The sequence below is a fragment of the Vicugna pacos genome, chromosome 1 (assembly GCF_048564905.1).
Source record: "Vicugna pacos chromosome 1, VicPac4, whole genome shotgun sequence".
Taxonomy (NCBI): Eukaryota; Metazoa; Chordata; class Mammalia; order Artiodactyla; family Camelidae; genus Vicugna; species Vicugna pacos.
Genome location: NC_132987.1, coordinates 7,736,024 through 7,757,105, shown reverse-complemented (window position 1 = coordinate 7,757,105; position 21,082 = coordinate 7,736,024). Strand labels below are relative to the sequence as shown.

The 21,082-nt window shown below is 41.8% G+C and overlaps 3 long non-coding RNA genes across 3 annotated transcripts in view; 1 reads left to right on the top strand and 2 right to left on the bottom strand.

The window, feature by feature from the left end:
• The window catches only part of LOC140688810 (uncharacterized), a 134,509-nt gene that overhangs the window by 56,062 nt on the left and 57,365 nt on the right, over nucleotides 1-21,082 (bottom strand). The gene's annotated exons all lie outside the window — the stretch shown is intronic.
• On the bottom strand, nucleotides 779-17,997 carry LOC140688789 (uncharacterized). The gene is made up of 3 exons (XR_012063630.1): nucleotides 17,870-17,997; nucleotides 1,481-1,650; nucleotides 779-913 (listed from the first exon to the last, which is right to left on the bottom strand). It is a non-coding gene; the product is annotated as an uncharacterized lncRNA (long non-coding RNA).
• LOC140697706 (uncharacterized) lies at nucleotides 18,091-19,345 on the top strand. Its single transcript, XR_012075062.1, has 2 exons — nucleotides 18,091-18,403; nucleotides 19,109-19,345. It is a non-coding gene; the product is annotated as an uncharacterized lncRNA (long non-coding RNA).

Below are 21,082 nucleotides of genomic sequence, written 5' to 3'. Positions count from 1 at the left end.
ACTGGGATGCTTCCCCACATGACACTTTCTACAACCCACATGACACTTTCTTCTACAACCAAGCTTCAGTCAAGGGACAACATCTGTAGTATTGTGCTCCAGAACCTCCCCCAAATGTGAAGATGGTTCCACTAATATCCTTGACCCATGTCTTCTCTTTGAATATAATGATCTGTAGAGAATCTCACCTTAAATCCCTAGTTATCTGAGAATGACTTGATTGCCACTCTTTCTCCTCCCCCCTTGACAGGGAGAAAACTGAATAATTCATGGAGGCAGCAGAATGTTGGCCTAAGATCCCTACATGGTCTATCGGAGAGGGTGGGGACAGGAGCAGGTTTTGTGCAGTTCTCTCTCCGACCCTGTCACTAGCCAGCCACACTCCTGTCCTCTGTAATTAGAATTGACTCAACTCCTGTAGCACTGTTCTGCTGAGACAAGAATCGGGATCCTCACAACCATAGCGTTAGAAACGTTACAGGCTTCATAAAAACAATCACATCAGCTATAAAACGGTAGGTGATCTGGCGTGCCTGGATGGAGGAACAAATTACAGGTAACTCCTAGCCCACCTTCCATTATTGTGGGAATTGATACATTGCACCTATTTCCAGGCAGAACGCCACAGCAGTAAAGAGAGAATAAATGTTTCTCAAATGATAGGAAATAAGACTGGAAAAGATCTTGCCGGATAGACTTTAAATTATAGTTTCTGAGGATTGGAGCCATCCCAACACCATTCTGAGGAAGAGGGGGTTCAAAGAGATTAGCTGAAAAATCTTGATACACCTCTCATTTATTATGGAAATAGCAGACAGTCTAGAATCTGTCACATCTTAAAGTTGCTCCACTGATTACAGGTATAACCTTGATCAAGATCCAATCTCTTTGTTAAAATGGTTTATGTCTTCATCTGTTAAAGAAAAAGAAATAGGAATCTTACTACTGAACCCACTGCTGTGTAATTTCACAGAGTTCTTTTAAGGGTTAAACAAGACAAGGTAGAGGCAAAAATTAGCCTCATGCCTGGAACACAGCAGATTCTAAGTAAATCAGTGTTTGTGACCTTCCTCTACCCACATCTCTACAGTTTTCTACCATTAGAGGTAAACTACCTCCCAGGTCCCTCACCCTCACTCACACATAGAGCACCACTACCCCAACTCCCCCGCCCACCCTATCCTTTCTCTTGCTTTGTCCACCACCTAGACAACCCCCGGATGTGTGCACGTCTCTGTACTAGGGTTTTATACAGCGCACTTCTATCTGCTATCATGCCAGAGTAAGATCGGATTTATAAGCTTTTGCTTCAGGATATTAAAAAATAATAATAATAATAATAACCACCGAGAACTTTAAAGACCTCGCAAGAGCATCTATGGTAGAGTGACTCAAATGCCCCCTAGGCTTCAACCTTTTCCATCTTGGACCTCCCTAAAAAAATGACTTGGAAATGCCCTGTCACGTCTCATTGCCCTACCTTGATCACTGCTGACAGATCATGGAACCGTTTGGAAGCTGATGAGGTATAACTATTACGGTTAAACTCAGTGACAGACAGCACCCCCAGGTTGAAAGGACGGAAAGCACAGAGATGCCTGACTAGTGCAAGTCCTGCTAATGCAGAGTGACTGTTCATTTGGGGACCGTCTGAAAAAGTGAAACAAATTTCATAAATCAGCAATGGGGGAGCCATTTTCCTGATAACTAGAGATGAGGAAAGGTAGACAGCAGGGTGGCAGTGACACCCCCCCACCCCATCCCAGTCTTTAGATAGCCTATGCATTGGACCCTCCTTCTCAAAGGAGTGTTAGTGAGTTGGTGGTGGTGGGGTTTTTGTTTTTGTTTTTTGGCAGAGGGGGACAGCCCCACAGAATAAACTTGTTTCCCTTGCTGGGCGTCTCCCTAGGTGTCTCCATGTGATGAAATCCCAAGCAGAGAAAGCTGAGGAAAGTGACAAGCCGTGCACCATGCGTTGTGTGGCTAGCTGGTGCTTGTCCCTGAGGAACAGCTTGCTGTCTCACTGCACAGAATTGCTCTGTCCAGCTGGACACTCCTTAGGCCATGGGAACCGTCCACACCGATGCCTCCTATTCTTGAACCAGGAGATCCTCTCTTGCCATCTGGCCCCCTGAAATCCCCACTTCCCCCGTCTTTCCCAGCTGCTAACTCTCCCCCCAGCCATCAACAAGATCCAGTCTCCTCTGGGTCTTGGACATTTTCAGGCCAGCACTGAGGCTTTTATGCCCCAGACCATCTTTCTGATACGGGTAATAAGGGGGCAGGATGGACTTCACACCAGTGAGCAGCAACAGAAGACAGGCATGGGGGGATATGCAACTCCAGGGTGCAGTTTACTTTCTGACTGCTTTTTCCTTAGCTTTTGCTTGTCTAAAAACATCAGCCAACTTATGTTTCAAGGGTGAATTATCTGCCAATAACTACTGAGATCTGTATGTAAGATTCCTGTTTCCCCAGGGGCCACTTCTTTGTGGGTCTTATTTTGGGAAACACACATCCACATCCACATCTACATCCACATCCACATGTATGCCCTTCCTGTGTGTGAAGCGTCGTGTGCAACAACTTCACTCCATTGGCCCTTCTCACTCGAAGGACGTTCAGCTATAAGAGGTGCCCCGTCAAATGAGGGGAGAGGCAGGCTGTTAGCTAAGGAGGCACAGAGCACAGCTGTTAGCCCCACCCTACATTTGAAGCAAAGAAGACTGAATGTAGGGTCAGAACGGTGCAAGGCTTCCAGGTGAGTGAACATGGCCAGCACAGGTCACCCGGCTTGTGACAGGAGGTTGATGTCCTCATCATGGCAGGCTTCAGTCGCTCCTTCCGCCAAATCATTCTTTTTAGTACTGACTAGCCACTTCCCTGGGGTACAGGAAACGGGGAAAAAACATTTCCAACACTTCCAGTTCAATGTTCCAGAATTTTCACTAGGCTAAAATTTTCTTGGTTACAGATTGGACTAAAGCTTGGCCCGTTGGAATGGGAGTAGGAAAATGGAAGAAACCACCTGGGTTTTCTCTAATGTCAATCCTTGTTGTACTAATTAGTGCGAGTAAGTATGAGCCGGTAGAGTTGTCAAGTACAGATAGGACAAAATATACACTTCACAAATACGTTTTATTTCTTTTTAATTATTGAAATATAATTGACATATAACATTGTGTCAGTTTAAGGTGCACAACCTGTTGATTTGTTTTTTCATTTTATTTTTTTTTAATTGATGTGTAGTCAGTTTACAATACATCAATTTCCAGTGTGGTGTACAGCATAATGTTCCAGTCATGCATATACATATATACATATATTCCTTTTCATATTCTTTTTCATTAAAGCTTATTACAAGATACTGTGTTATACAGAAGAAATTTGTTTTTTATCTCTTTTTATATATAATAGTTAATATCTGTAAATCTTGAACTCCCAAATTTATCCCTTCCCACCCTCATTCCCTTGGTAATCATAAGATTATTTACCATGTCTGTGAGTCTGTTTCTGTTTTGTAGATGAGTTCATTAGTGTCTTCTTTTTTCTATTTTCTTTTTTTAGATTCCACAAATGAGTGATATCATATGGTATTTTTCTTTCTTTTTGTGGCTTACTTCACTTAGTATGACAATCTCCAGGTCCATCCATGTTGCTGCAAATGGTGTTATTTTATTCTTTTTATGGCTGAATAGTATTCCATTGTATAAATATACCAAATCTTCTTTATCCAGTCATCTGTCAATGGACATTTAGGTAGTTTCCATGTCTTGGCTATTGTAAATAGTGCTGCTGTGAACATTGGGCTGCATGTATCTTTTCGAATTAGAGTTCCCTCCAGATAAATGCCCAGGAGTGGGATTGCTGGATCATATGGTAAGTCTATTTTTAGTTTTTTGAGGAACCTCCATACTGTTTCCCACAGTGGCTGCACCAAACTGCATTCCCACCAGCAGTGTAGGAGGGTTCCCTTTTCTCCACAGCCTCCCCAGCATTTATCGTTTGTGGGCTTTTTAATGATGGCCATTCTGATTGGTGTGAGATGATACCTCGTAGTTTTTAATTTCTTATCTTTTTGATGACAGTCATTCTGACAGGTGTGAGGCCATATCTCATTGTGCAAATCTGTTCCCTTTATACCAACTTTGTTGAGAGTTTTTATCATGAATGGATGTTGAATTTTATCAAATGATTCTTCTGTACTGATTGAGATGATCATGTGATTTTTTGTTTTTGTTTTTAATTAAAGTATAGTTGGTTTACAATACTGTGTTAGTTTCAGGTGTATTCAGTTATATACGTTTTCAAATTATTTTCCATTATAGATTATTACAAGATACTGAACGTTGTTCCCTGTGTGATACAGTAAATCCTTGTTGCTTCTCTATTTTTTACACAGAAGTTTGTTAATCCCATACTTTTCATTTATCCCTCTCCCTCCTCCCTTTCACCTTTGGTAACCAGAAGTTTGTTTCTATGTCTGGATGGTCACATGATTTTTATCCTTTTTTATTAATAGTTATTAATGTTTTATTATCACATTGATTGATTTGTGAATATTGAACTACTTTTACATCTCTGGAATAAACCCACTTGATTATGATGTGTGATCCTTTTATTGTATTGATGAATTGTGTATGCTAATATTTTTGAGGATTTTTCTATCTATATTCATCAGGGATATTGGCCTGTAAATTTCTTTACCATGATATCTTTACTAGTTTGGTATCAGAACAACACTGGCCTCATAGAATGAGTTTGGGAGGGTTCCCTCCTCTTCATCTTTTTGGAATAGTTTGAGAAGGACAGGTGTTAACTCTTCTTTAAATGTTTGGTAAAATTCTCTTGTGAAGCTAATCTGGCCCTGGACTTCTGTTTATTGGAAGTTTTTATTTTATTATAGATCCAATTTTATTACTAATAATTTTTATTTTGAAAAATAATCTCTTATCAAGATTCATGTTTTGAAAATATTCTCTCCATTTCCATAGGTTGCCTTTTCATTTTGTTGAAGTTTATTTTGCTGTGCAAAAGCTTTTTAGTTTCTTAGAGCCCCACTCGTCAATTTTTGCTTTTTTGTTGTTGTTCTTCTTCTTTTGATGTTATATCCAAAAAAACATCATTTCTGAGACTGACGTCAAGGAGATTTTCCCCTGCATTTTCTTCTAGGAGTTTTATGGTTTCAGGTCCTATGTTTAAATCTTTCATCGATTTTGTGTTAATTTTTATTGATGGTGTAAGAGAGGAATTTGATTTCATTTTTTGGTATTTAATTATATTCAAAAGGAATGGTAACAGGATCTATCATCTGTCACACATACAGAAACCACTGAAGAGAGAAACAAAGATATGCAGGGCTAATTAGTTAACTGATTGTTTAACTGGTTGACTATTACGAATGTTTCTCCAACTGCAAGACTGAGGCTGATCCTGAACAGTTGTCCTAAACCCAACTCTGTTATTATGTGCATCCAAGAAAAAGACTCATTTTAAAATGATTCCCTAGATAGATTTACCTTTAAAATAAACATAGCTTACCTGCTACTCTTGCTGTATCAGAGAGGATATAAATATGTTTTCTTTAGTGGAAAAAAATTTGCACATATACTAAATAATCAAGTCTCCATATAAATACAGTGTTTTCCTATTATTTTACTCTAGGCATGACTTCTACAGACATTACACCTGGCTTGTCACATCTCTTAGAAAGAAGAACATTTTACCAACTTCTTCAAAGCTGAAGAACAAAGGTATCACCTCCAACAGTGAGAGTTAGTAATTCCATGTAACGAATCAACCAGTTCAGTTACTAACAGAAGCATTTTGCAAACTGCTTTACTTTTAAGAATGCAACTGAGACATTTGCTGTTAAAACTTAAACATTCTATCGGGACTTTGTTAATACTTCTTCATAGCAGATTAAAATTAGAATAACCATGCTCTGTGGTGTCAAGTGAAGAGGCCCCAGGGAGCCCTTCGTTCATGAATGGCAGTGGATTCTGCTTTCCTTTTCAAACAGAACCATGCATCTTCCTGACAGGGTAAGGTTTCTCCTATTTGAAATTTCATGAGAGGATGTCCACGTCATCCAAAGAGCAGCAGAACACTGAAGTCATAAGTGTGAAAGAATATTTGCAGTCCAAGTACTTGTCAGAAAGTATAACCTCAAATGCACCGACACTCAGGACTTTTCAAAATTTTGGTCAAGGGAAGTAATATTTCTAGAAAATTGCCTGAAGAAAAAGTAGCCCATCCATTCCTCTAACATTCAAAACGACTTATCCTCAGACGGAACCAGCCCGCAACAGAGCTGTATGTATACAGGGCACCTTCTTCTCTGCACCCTCTTTCCCCAAGGAAAAATTAAAACCCGTTTTACTAAATCCCACTGGTGTTATACCGCACACACACTGAGAAATGTTTCTATGTGCATATTGTTGAGAACATCATTCACGACATAATTTATGTCATCCTGAGAATCACCTCTAGGTAAAAATTTAATCTCAACAATTAATAATAGATTGCTTCCTTCACACAAATTGATTTATTTAATCTCACAGTTGTGTGACCTGTGTACCTTGACTGCTTTCCTTTTTAACTGGTTGCCAGAAAGTTCAGCGTTAAGTATTGGGACCATTCACCAAGGATCTTACGGTACACACTGTGCATTTTAATTTGACTCCTTGCTTTACCTTCTGTTTATACCTTCATTTTTATTGCTGTTGTGCTTCCTTTAATTAGTTACTTTCATCCCTTGTATAGCATTTTGTCAATCCTTTTTTTTTTTTTTGGAAGGATAACATTTTAAAAATAATTGAATTCACTTAACTAAGCATCTGTGATTTACTTATCATTTTCTTAGGCACTATGATACCTTTTCTTATATCTGGGGGTCTGAGCACTTAATTTAAACCCAGGCAAATGTTTTTCAATAGCAAGAATAATAAGAAACGCTCTAGGGATTTTCACGATCATAAAGGAGGCTGAACTGGGGATATGTAGAACCTCACTATTGTTTCTCCCTAAAAGAAACAAAAGCTAATATGAGTCATGATTTTCCCAATAATATAAGTACATTTTACTTAATTATAATTAACTAAAATATCTATACCTAAATAAAATCTATAAAAACAAATTGTAGTTCATAAAAAATAAATAAGTCTTATTCCACAATGACTGAGGGAAAGTTTTAGAGACAAACTCAAGCTTTGATAAAAATGTGCAGAAGATTGAATTTGGGACTAAGAAAAAGAGAAAATTACCGAGTTATCTCCTTGCTATCAGCTGGCTTTAAGGAGAACCACGTTCTTCCTTGTCAATAGCAAACGTGCTGAGTATGTGCCGCAGTTACGTCTGTTTCCATCAAGAGGCTTGGAAGCCTCACTGCATTTCCTGTATCTCATCACAGAAGAGGTAGAATTCTATTAGCTGTCTTTCAGCTTTCTTCCTCTCTACTTTTCTTTTTACTGCACACCTAAATCCGAATGCTCTCTTGTGTCTCTTTATATTCGATATACTTTAGCTAACTGACCCAGGATTTCAGAATTAGTGAACCAAACATAAAAGGTTAACTGAGATTCTTTGCAAATGTATGTGCTGAAATGGAGCGGAATCAGTTTCACTTCAAGGCGCTTATTCATTTAAGAGTACTTCTTGGTGACAGTCAGATGGTAACTTTGAGAACTACCCCTTCCCGTAGCGTGGTCACCTCAGGATGCACCGCCACTGGGACGCCTCCTTTTGTGTCTCTGCAGATCATCCCCGTGATCGTACTGCAGCCATTAATAATGCAAAGTGCGGCCAGGGCACCACTGCCCTGTCTGTCACAGGGCCAAAGCTGATCATGGAATCCACTACCTCACTGTCCATGGCCACCTTCACTAGCAGGGACGGATGGAGGTCCTTCTCATCAACAAACTCACGTTGCCAGGAATTCCAGAGCCTCCTTCAGCAAGAGACTAGAAACGAGCCCAGCCTCACAGTTGGTTTTGTCATTTGATATCGTGGGAGAAACTCACGCATAGAGCACTACTTGACAGCCACAGCTATTCGTGAGCAAGTTCCTCCTCTTCAACTTCTCTGAAATATTCAGCCTCTACAGCCTCATGAGTCCCTCTCTACCAAAGCAGTTCCTTATTTCTGCTGAAACTCAAGGAATGATGAGTACCAGACTGGACTCATCATTTGCTAGACTGGAAGTTTAAGCTGAGTCACCAAGATACCAGAGGTATCAGATTTGAAGGTGCCGCTGCCAATCAGAAGACAGTATTGCTTTTCAAAGGAAAGAGCATAGAATCAATCTGATGGCTGACCCTCAGTGAAGATTTAAAAGGATCAAGCAAGTTAGAGATTACAGAGAGTGTGTGAAGAAATCTCTTTGGGGAGAACTGTTCCTGTAGCGCAACTCTCAGCCTCCACTTCACTCTCCCATCACCAAAAGGCAGGGGTAAAAGAAGCTCCCCTCTTCAGCTCAAGCCAAGACAGAGGAATCACATTATTCTACATGCCCATCAGTAAACAATAAACTGTGCTATAGCCATAAAAGAGAATACTACTCACCAATGAAAAGGAACTACTGACACATATAACAATGTGAGTTTCAGAAATATTGTGTTAAGTAAGGGAATCCATACACAAAGGGATACATCCTGGATCACCTCCTTTTTCTCTGGTTCTTGAATACCAAATCTGATCTATAGTAGAAAAACAAAATTTAAAAAGTGGTTGCTTCTGGTGGGTGAGGGGTGTGGGGACTAACATTGAAGAGGCATGAAAGAACTTTCTAGGATGACGTCTATATCTTGATAGGACTTTGGATGACACAGGTGTATGCATTTCTCAAAACTCAGTGTAAGTATTTCTTTTTTAATTTTATTTTTAATAGACTTTATTCTTTTAGAGCAGTTTCAGGTTCACAACAGAATTGAGCAGAAAATACAGAGTTCGCACATAGCCCTTCCCATCCACACATGGATACTCCCCTACCCTCAACAGCCCTCATCAGTGTGGCATATTTGGTACAATAGATGAACCAACATGGGCACATTATTATCAACCAAAGTCCATAGTTTACATTAGGGTTCACTCTTGATGTTGTACATTCTATGGGTTTTGACAAATGCATGACATGTAGCCACCACTATAGTATCATACAGAATAACTTCATCGCCCTAAAAATCCCTTGTGTTCCATCTATTCATTCCTCCCTCCCTCCCTCTCTCCAAACCCCTGGAAACCACAATCTTTTTATTGTTTCTGTAGTAGGTGTGCCTCTTCCAGAATGTCATTTGGTAAGTACTTCAGATGTGTGCATTTCATTATGTATAAATTTTACATCTAAAAATTATATGTTCATGTATAACTGAAAAATTGTGCTCTATACTGGAATTTGACACAACATTGTAAAATGATTATAAATCAATAAAAAATGTTAAAAAAATTAAAAAACAAACAAAAATAAATAAAAATAAAAATTATAGACATATACTGAACCTTATGTAACGATATGGATGCTGAGGTGTTCACAGGGACATATATGGATGTCTGCAATTTACTTTTTAAATGTATCAAAAAGAAGTTGAACTGGAGGATGAATAAAGAAATGAACAATGGATACAAATGTCATAAAATGAGCACAGTACAATGTAATGGTAGGTGGAAGGTATAGGATATTCACTGTATAGAAATCTTATCAATGTCACTGCATATTTGAAAACTGTCGTGATAAACTAGTGAGGAAACAAGACAGTGGCTTCAACAGGACTGCTTGCAGAACTTGACATCAGTCTCCTGAAATTATACAAGCACAATGGACTGCCCATCTCCCGTTGCAAAGTCAGACTGGCCAGATGCTTTGGGGGTGGAGAAAAGGCTGCCTGTCCAGGTGGCAAGGACAAAGGATGTGTGAGTGAGTGTCTCCTGTGGACCAGATGTGGGTTCTACAGGAAAGAGACCAGCTTGAAGGCACTGTGACACCTGCCCAAGAGGGCCATATGGGAGGATGAAGGCTAGAGAAACAGAAGGTGTTATTCACAGTGGGGGGGTGGGGGGTTTGCAGTTACCAAGACCCAGCAAGAGAGCCTCTGAGAAACCCACACAGGTATTCGTGACAGAAAGCACCCACCTGCCCGGCGCGGAGAACTCAGTCGTCTTATACTATTACTAGTCAGGGAAGACCATCGCCCACCTGCCCACTGATTTCTGAGGCACTGCAGCCCTCCTGTGGTCAGGAAGAGCAGCTTGCTCAGGGGGTGGAGTGAGCAAGCAGTAAGCCACCCCACCTTCTATCTCCCGAAGGCAGAAACCAAACTCAGCACACCACAGCTGAGAGAGCTGGCATGGATGCTGGTGTGGGAGAGGAGACTTGTCTCCGAATACAGTCAGAAGTGTGATGTTCTGTGATGAATGGGCCAGCCTCACTTCTTAATCAAAATGCCGTCTTTCAGCTTAAAGAGACTGTAGGACTATCAGTTGTCCGGGAGTGACCCGAAAAGCTCTGGTTCATGTGGCAGGGGAAAAAATCCCCCACTAAATAAAGTTAAAGTGGACAGTAGATGTCGTGGATGCTTTTTACGTCACAGGTCCCCTTCCGCAGGGGGGACCCAGCCGTAAGTGCTGAGCTGTTTGTGGCTCTCTCCTGAGAGCTGTGGGCAGCAGAGCAGAAGGCACCGCACCCAGACGACATCACTGTCTGCTGTCACCCTCAAGTAGACAATGGCCGGGAAGGGCTCAGGAGGACAAAAGCTGGGATTTCAAGTGGGGAAGGAGGTTCAACTCCGTCCTGCAATGTGTACATCACAGGTCCCCTTGGGACAAGGCTGCTAAACTTCCATCAAGACCACATCCTTCCCTGCCCTGTCTTGCCCCTACTCCTTCTCCTAAAGATATCCTTTCAATAAGCCACTGGCACAAGGACTCCCAAATCTGGCTCTGCCTCTGGAGTCTGCTACCTAAGACAGAGGGGGGACAAAAGTAAAGGTGCATTTTTACTATATCATACCCATTCTAGAACAAATACTTACGGAATGTAAGAACAAACCCTCATCTGTTGGCTGACCATGTATGGTTTCAGTGCTCTGTTATTTCTTCCCCCAGCTCCCTGCAGCCATTGGAGAAACACGCACCAGCTTTTCCCAGGATCTGGGAAAAAACCAGCCTTTCTTCACTGTCTCCATATACCCTTTTGTCCTTAGATGGTTCTGCATTTAAAAACAATTCCATTGTCCGTATTTCCTCTTCATAGAAAATTGAATTGTAAAAATTTAACATGTTCATCTTTGGGGGGTGAAATGTCCCTCCACCCTTCAAGTGCAGCAATCTCAGGCAAACACTGCACCGAAGGGTAAATGTGGCTTCCAGACTTCCTTGACGTAGTCATACGATCTCCGGCTGGTGGACAAAGCCTGGTCATGGCAGGCACTGCTGTGAAACCAGGACAGACAGATGGGTCAAGAAGTGCTTCCAAAACATTTCTCAGGGAAGCACAGAAAAAAATTATTCATTACATTGAATAAAACCAAGAAACCGTACTGAGGGGGTTGCAGCCACTAAGGAATCACGCCACCCTAAATTGTGACATTTGATGAGTGCCCTGGTCATCAAAACACAGGACCAGTTCTGTGGGTGGCACAAAGCAGAGCTCAAGGATAGTTTAATTATAGTTGACTTGGATGCTTTTCTTTTTTCCATTCTGCTTTTAATGATTGAGGTTAAAAGCCAGATGCTCTAAAAGCAGCTATGCTTAAAATGTTGCCATCCTTTACTTCAGGAATCTATTTGTTTTTTTGGGAAGAGGGTCAGAATTCTGGAAACCACAGTCGCCATCTTTCTGGTTAAATTTGCCTTGGAAATTGTCAGGTGGGACTTGGCACACAAAGGAGCTCTCAGGTTGGGAGGAAACGCAAGGTGCAGCAGCTGGTGGGAGGGGAGAAGGGTGAGACAACAGGGCAGGAGGCACACAGGGTGAGGGGCCAGGCAACGGGAGACTCAGGAAATCAGTTCTCAGCTAGGAGAGAGAACACATACTCGGGACCCATCCTTTGTTCTCACTGCAAACCTTGACATGGTATATGTCATCTGAGGACTACACTAAATCCTAATTTCAGCCCAGAAATGTCAGATGTAGATAGAATTTTCTAGGATAATCTTGTTTTTAAATTGTAGTTAGTTTGCAATGTTTTGTCAATTTCTGCTGTACACCATAATGTTTCAGTCATACTCCCAGCTCAGAATTCAGGGGTCACATTTCTGTATATGATTTGCGTAATTGGTTCGAGTACCTTCCAGAGGTTCCGGGACCCAATTCTGTAAGTGTCTGGAGGGAAATTTTATTTCTCAGTTTACCATGTTGTTTTTTGGGTTCATTTTTGTTTCTGGTTTTTTTCAAATTATGATCCTTGGATCTCCAGTATCTGAATCACCTGGGAAGCTTACTAAAAAATGCACATTCTAGGCTCACCCAAGATCTAATGCTTCAGAGTTCTGAACCTGGGGACCTGCATTCATCACAAGCTCCCCGAGTGCATCTGAAGCACAGTAAATGCATGAACTGTTGGACTGAAAAAGAACTGAAGGCTCAGGCTTCCCTCTATTTGACCCCAAAGTCAAGAAGGAAAAACTAGGGGCGCTGATCTCCCTAGCCTTCTTGCTGCCTCCAGCTCCCAGGGACACTGTCTTACCAGACATCCCGTGTTTCTGGAGCAGTCCACCAGGACTCGGACAGATTCGCTGCCCCTCCACATGCCAGCTCGGAATAAAGATGCTTCCATGTTCTCTGGAGGCAGCTAGAGGTTTGCATACTTTACAGGAGCACTTCCCTTCAGAACATTGTTAAAAACCTGCTAACTTCGAGATATTATATCATGGGACCCCACTCCTAGGAAGTCTTTCCCCCGTCTTCCACTGTCCTCTGAGTCAAGGCCTCGATAAACAAGGTCCTAGTTGCACAATTCCGTGGTGAGAATTTATGACCACAGAAGTGGTGCTAAGTACTATCAACACAAAAACGAGGAGAAAGAACCCCTGGGGTCCGGGATCGCAGTCTCACGGGAAGAAGAGGCAACAGCACTGATGACGACCGCGCAGTGATCACTGGTGACAGATTAAGGAGGGATCACAGAAAAGTGGCATCTAAACCAAACCAGGGAGTTTCAGGGAACGTTTCTTGGAAATGGCCCTGCCTGGGAATAATGTAGGAGCGTGAAAAAGAATGCACGTCTTAAACGTGGAAGAAGACAGAGGGCCAGAGACTAAGCCACATACCCACCCTGCATGAAGAGGGACATTTACGCAAATCCTGTGTCAGGAGGAGTGCAGAGCTCTCTGAGGTAGCACACCAACAAAGCCTGAAAATGACTCATGTTGCAATCACTGTGTTGCATAACAAACCACCACAAAACACAGCCACTTCAACACCAGTAGCCACTTTTCCCTCTCGAGGTTGCTGTGGGGAGGGCAGACTTGTCTGCTCCGCCACGTCTGTCTGAGGTCTCAGTCAGAGGTGGCAGAGGCTGAGGCTGGAGCCATCTGGAGGCCCATTCATGCACATGTGGCAGTGACTGGGGCTGTCAGCTGCGGACATCGCCTCCTCTCCCTGCCGGCCTCTCCGTGTGGTCACACTGCATGGGTCAGTTTCAGCTTCCTCACAGTGTGGCGTGATGGCTGAGTTCCAAGGGCAGGCAGCCTCAGGAGAGGGCCGGGCACACGCTCTATTCTCTTTATGACCTTGCTTTGGAAGTCACATGTGGCATGGGACATACATTTGTACATATATATGTACATGTACTGTTCATCACACATCATACATATATTTGTATCAATTATATATACATACACATATGGTATATATGTATGTATATATTTGTACAGCCATCTTTGGAAAATCTAATATGCCACATCTAGATTATTAATACAAAGAGAATTTGTGAATATCCAGCTTGAGTGTGCTGCTCAACATATAAAAATAATGGAACAGAAAATATTAGCAAACAAACTTAGCTGGTAATAAAACACATTGTGTGTGAGACACGTGGCTAAAGTCAACTTTCTATCTTATGTCTTTGTCTTCCAACACACATGCTGTGTCCACATGTACAAATACTATCTTTCCTGATCCCATATCATATAATTTGTGCTTGTAAAAACTCTGAAGAGATGTATCCAGCATGTTGCAAAACTTGTTGCAATAAAACAAAGCAACAATAACCCATGGTCCAATTTTATAGATCTACAACCAGGAAAATGTCGTCCTCTCAAGGTCTCGATCTCAGGTTTCCAGTCCCTCACCTGAGGAACGTGCTGACAAATTGTCCCTTTCAGCACTCCATGAGGTCATTAATTTAATTTCACTGAACTTTATCATCAAAGGTTCTTGGATAGTTTTGTAATAAGAGGCCAAAAGTCATAATCACACAAGTAGCCACGGTTCACATTACCCCCGTGTGCTCTGCACTGGATGGGAGAATTCATACATGGCCAGCCTGGACTCTTGACACCACAGATAGAAACTTGCAAGCAAAGAGTGTCACAGCTTTAGCTGCCGGTGCACTGTTCCCTCCATTCTCCCTGAAGGTTTAAATGGAATGCCTGCCCAACAGCCTTTCATCTGTGGTGCTGCTGTTACACTGACACATGTTTTGTACCTGTCTTGGTGTGGAAGGAAGACAAGGACCACTGAGCCGAGGGAGAGGTCACGGGGCTCTTTTCAAGTCACCAGTTTCCTATCGCACCTGAGTAATCCCTGCTGTGGCCTGTGAAGTGTGACCCAGCAGTGGGTGGTCACCGACTGCACACTGAACTTCAGCTCTAATCCTAAAGTGTTATGTTAGGGGATTTAAAGCAAGAAGTTTCTAATCTAAAGGCCACGAAAGCATCACATTGACAATATTAAGGAACAGCTATGTGGCCCATTGACATTTGCAACCAGTTAAGGATTAAGAAGGGGAAAGACTTCTTCTTAGAGTCCAATCTCTTTAAGTCTTTGAAACTTCCGAGGGTAGCTGAGACAACAGCCCTTGCTCTCAATAGTTACAATGGTTATAATAAAACAAGAATGTCATTTAGACATGAAGCTAATGTGTTTTGGTAGTTCTAGAGTTGGTGTGTTTTTAAGAAAAATAACTTAGTTTCTAATGTGCTAATGCTGCAAACTGGCAGATCTAGGCATGAGGAAAGCTTTTTAGGGAAAATTGTAGCTTTCATAGAGGTCAAATGGCAAAAACATCTAGCGCTCTCAGCTCTAGTGAATATTTTAGGCTTAAACATTAAAATGATTGTGAATAAACAGATATAGATTGGCCCTAGGAAATAGCTTAATATATCTCTATAAAACTCTTCAACCTTTATGTGTACTGGTTTGACACTAGCCTGGAAGTCATCATGCTGATGGTTAAGTGGATTGCTGTATGACAGAATGAACCCCTTCAATTGAAAGACACCTGAAAACAGGTGTCTCCTTGAGTCCCACTGCCAAAACCCAGTCCACTAGGTAAGATCTAGCAGGGGGGAAAAAAACACTCTGCTAGTCTGTATCCAGCCTCACCTTAGACCATTCAGGTAAATGCTCAAATATTTAAGGTTGTGATCTTCTCCCCTACAGGTCCTCCAAGACAACATCTGAGAGTATGAAGTATGGCTTGGATGACCTGTGGCACTGGGAGTGGAGGAAAATGAAGTCCTCAAATTCAGTTGCTCTCTGAGGCTCTGTGCTATGAAGAGTTGGTCTCCGACCTTCCCCACCCTGGGACACTGAGTCCACGTGAGACTGGCCTTGAGGAGTGAACACTCGTGTGTCCACCCCTGGTGCCCACCATTTACCTCTGGTCCTGTAGCCTCTTCCCCCTGGAAGCCCCTTAGCACCCTTGGTTCTTTCACATCCCCTCCCAGAGCATTCAGAAATATTCTTGGCCCTCTGCTTTCCAGGATAGAACACAGGAAACTGGGAGCTCTGTCCAAGCTCATCCATTTTTCTGCCTTCGGCCACCACCTCTGTACCATTGCTCCCCAGCTTCCTTGCAAGTAACACTGAGCTGAAGACTGAAGTTCTCACAGGACCAGAGAGCTCCCCCACAACATTTGTAAAGTGCACTTCATCTTACGTCCTCCCAAATTTGCTACTTCTCTGGATGTTTCTAAAGCCACTTCCTCTTGCTAAGATTTAGCCTCCAAGGGCCAGGTCAAAGAATACAAAGAGCGATTACTTTTTCACTCTCACTTAGCCGCTGTTTCTCTCTCCATAATACACTTGAACAGTCAAGTCCATTAGGCCTGGATTTTGGTATATTATAAAATTCCTTTCTCAATACCATCTAGCTTTCAAAACTATTATTTTGCTATGGAGGTTTTACAAGAAATATCAGCTTTACAACTCAAATCTGATGAATTTATGCCGAAGTTTAAGAAATCTCTGAGAAAGGGGCTCAACACCTGTATTATTATTTTTTTTAAGCTTATGAAGTGATTCCGACACACAACCAAGGCTGACACCCATTGAGCTCAGCCCTTCCATCCCTGAGTCCTAAGCCTCCTGGACCTGCAGGTAGACAGCTGTATTGAAACTTACTTTAAGAGGATAATTAGACATTTCACATTACATGACAGAATCTCCATTAATCTCCACATTGACATAGAAAGATATCTGGAATAATATCCCCCCAATATTAATTACTGCTCTACAAGGATAGTGGAATTGGCGATGGATATTTTTGTTCTTGCCATCTTACTTTTCAACATTTTTTTCCTGATTGATATTTATCATTTTTATAAAACAAATAATACCTTTAGAAAATAAAAAGAAGAGCACATTCATCAAGATAACCAAAGAGATCAATGAAAAGTTGAAGACAATCAATAACAAGAGAATAGTTAAATCAACTGTGATACGTCCTTTCAACAGAATATTATGCATCCATTAAAAATTATCATTATGAAATTCTATGTAGCAGCATGGAAAATGTTTATATGACAATATTAAGTAAAACAATATGAACAGAAATTATGGGTAAAGTATATTTATAGAAGTATAAAGACACGAATATTATTTACAATGTACCATTACTTAGTATCTTATTACTCCCCACCACCACTAAAATTTTAAATAAACAGTAACTTCTTAAAGATTTCAAAGTCATGAATCCCTAAAGATTCAAAATTGAGTGTCCCATGAGACAAGGATGAATTACTTGGGGACATACTATCTCTCAGCAGAACAGCTCAAATCACAAAATGATGACTGTCACCTCTTCGACAAATACAGATGTGGTTAAATTGATTCATTTCAAGAAGCTAGAAGGAATATGGAAGCTACTTTCCAAATGGGGAGGAAAGAGGAAAATTAGAAGCCAGGAGAGCTGAAACACTTTCTTTTGCCCAGTGGGTGAAAATCTTCTGGGAAGGTGGTATAGACACGTCTTGGTTTCTCTGTGGAGCTGCATTCATCCAGAACTTGTATCCACTGAAATAAATGATTATTTCCATAACATGAAATTCAATGCCAAGCAGGACAAACTTATTCTGCAGAAGTTCCAGGTATCTTTGGTAGAGAAAATAGAGGTCTATCCCTTGTAATCAGTGGGTGCTAGCTGAGCCCATGCGATGAATAGAAAGCAAGGAATGGAACTTGGGACCAAGACAGAAGACAATTTGGATGAATGAGTAAAAAGCAAATCAAAATATATGAGAGATGACATGAGTGACTACAGTGTGAACCCAGAAAAGCAAAATAGAGGAGGAAGAGAACCTCTATGTTCAGCCAAAATTGGACGTAAATTGAAAATAAAATTAAAAGAAAAACCACTTGGTTATCTGCTTCTGTAATCTTGGTTTAAAGCTACTAAATGCAGCCTCTGTCATCCCAGTTTAGGGTTATTACCTCAAGCTTCTATTTCCATCAACTCTTGTGTTACTGTGGGAGGCCCCATATCTTCGGTCTTACTGGAATTCCTTCACCCGTTGAGGTGCCCGCTTACAGGTGTTGTGAACCCTAATATCCATTACAGTCCTCACAGGCCCCTCTTTCCTCACAAAGGATCTAGTTATTTGCCTCTGCATGGAATGCGGTTGTAACAATGGCTGGAACCTTGTAATCTTCCTGGTACTCTTGCCTACAGGCAAACACTATGAAGGAAATGATGATTTTTTTTAATTCATTTCAAGTCCTTCAACAACCTTATGTTGACATCTTACCATGACTCGGCACTATTCTAGTGCAATGGCCACAGTGGAAAAAGGACAAAGAGGTTCCGATTCTCATCGTGCTCACCTAGCAGTAAGAAAGAGAAATCGTAACAAGCAAACAGATGCATCTGACAAGGACTATTTCATCATGGGAGATTCCACATCAAAGCTCATTTGAGAAGGACACAGTTAATGGTACTCATCTTGTGGGTGGCAACATCTTGAGTAGGTAAGTGTGTGTGTGTGCATGTATTCAGTTATTCTAATAGATTCACTACTTTGCTATGAATTGCAACATGGTCACCCCATCTCATACCAAACCTGCTGTAGTTTTTCTGATTAGCAATAAATGAGGCTTTGGAAGAGACCCGGTGTAGGATTCCAGGTGGGCAGTATCCCCGTCCTCCACACACTTGAGATCTAACAGCAGAAACAGGCAAATATATACATAATGATAGGAGATCAAAAAGTCTAAGACCAAGAAGAGACATAAAGTCCAACTACCTCGAAAGCATCAAAGCCCAGGGTGGTCACATGACTTGATCGAAGTCACACAGCTTCTCAGTGAGAGAGCTAGACACAGCAACTGCCCCTCCCACCCCCTCCCAGAATATCACCCCAGCAGAATCAACACATCTCAACACCCCTCAGAGAGGATTATTCCCTCCTACGGGGTTTCCTCCTTGCCCATAATCCAAGTTTAACAGTCAGTAACTAGAACAGCAGATTGAAAGTTACTAGGTTCTGCTGGGACGTGTGGTCAGTCTTTCACTTCTGTTTCTATGTTTCCGTCTGCAAATTGAGGCACCAAAATTGAAGCTAACCCTCCATCCTTGGGCTGAGGAAAGAGAATGAAAACTAGTCATTTCTGATCTCTTATCTCACACGAGGCCCTGCGTTAGACCCCGTATGACGTGTGTCATTTAATCCTCAGGATACCCCTGTGTGGTAGAAATGACCTCCCTCTTGTAGATAAGTACACAAGTTAAATGAGGTCACACATGTGCAAGAACCAGGATTCAAATGCGACCCGTCGGCCTCTAAGCAGCCACCCACTGGAAGACGCTGAGCTCCTGATTGAAAAGCTACCGTGTGGGTCCGAGATGTTAGAATCCGCTTCCGCCATGTGAAAACTGCTGTTATAATCACAAATAAAACGCCCCGGTTGGAATTTCAATTTTAGGACTTCATCACTAAGACAATGTATGTGGTATAAATACATGACTTAATTTTTCCCCTAGTAAATGGTAGTTTTAAGAATTTCCTATAATTATACCCACGTAAAGAACACAGACAGAATTACATAACCTTTGAGGTGAAGGAAGCACTAACGAGAGAAGTGCTCTGCCTGGAGGAGAAGCCAGAGCGTGTTAAATATGCACAGACGTCAGGCGCTGGGCAAGGACCAGCCTCCCTCCTCCCCTCCGCAGCGCCTGGTACCCTCCGGCTTTCCAGGACCAGGTACCAGTGCTGATTCACCCCGTGCTTCCACATCCTTTGACAGCCTAGCTCTCTTCCCCGCGACCTTTTTTTTCCCTGCTGCACTCCTGCTTAAGGGCCCAGCGTGCCAGAGGACAAAGAACATTCTTGGAGGCTGACGTGGCCTAAAGAAACATGACCAATGACAAGCAACAGGACTCGGAGGAAATTATTTCAGCCCTCTAAGACTCAGTTTCCTCAGCTATAAATGGAGAAACTGATCTCTCCCTCTTTGCTGTGAGATACTGGAGATGGGGAAAGGGTGGGGACACCTCTGTGATGTCTGCAGCTGAGGAAATGCTTCCCCACTGGCAAAACCAAAATGTCAAGAACCAAGCACACTGGACATGTCACATCCACTTCCTGTTGTGCATCCTCTGCGCCTGTAGTGGGGAAGGTGGCAAGGCCTCATGGGAGGGACACTTGTTTGTTGCTCTTAAAATTGACAAGAGCAACCCTGGAAGACTGTCAACCTAAGAAAACTTCAATGTGTTTAATGTGGTTAGTGGGCTTGAGGCACAGAAGTCAACTGAGTCATGGCTCTGATGCTTAGTAGCTGTGTGACCATGGACACGTGGCTTACTCAATTTGGAGGTCAATCTATAACTTGGAAATAAAACCACTACCAGCCTAGCCTCCCTCACAGGGAAGGTGTGATCTCTGATGCCATCTGGGATATGAAAGCACCACTGATGCGTCCATCATAACTTTAAAGTCATTGGAACTGTCTGGGAAAAAAAAAAAATCAGGAAAGTGGAAGGTAGATCTATTCCCGCTTTTGGAAAGCAAATTACCTGTGCCCCCAAAGGCAGAAAGGAAGTCAGAATTCAATTTCTTAATAAAACAGAGGACTTCTAAGCCTTTTCTCACATCTATGTCAGTGCTGATTCTCCAAAGACAGTCTGAAATTCACTTCATAATTCATACCCTCTACTTTTCTTTTATAGGACTCTGATCAATTCAGCTAATGTAATTTCAAAATCCATACAAGAAATGAAAATTACCACTCCAATTACGTCTCGCTAGACACAAGAAGCTTTAAGTCTGGCAGTACCTTATACATCTTTTCATCCCCAGTATTTAGCACAATACAAAAACAGAAGCTAGAGAAAGAACTGCTGAATGAATGACTAAACGGAAACCGTGTGTGTGTGTGTGTGTGTGTGTAGTGGGTATGAGTGTGATGTGCTACCAAATCCTGGACAATTTTTCAGAATACTTAAACATTTGAGGTCACCTGAGACTAAATCTTCACTTCTTATAGAACTTGCATGATCATTCATTACAAGTATAAAATATATTTTAACAGAATTGAGAATTTCCATCAGGTACATTTGGTACACTTAAAGAGAAACACTAATCATATTGGTTATTCCAGCGGGCTTCAGCTTTTCATGCCTAAATTCCACTGCCTGCAGATCGTGTCCTC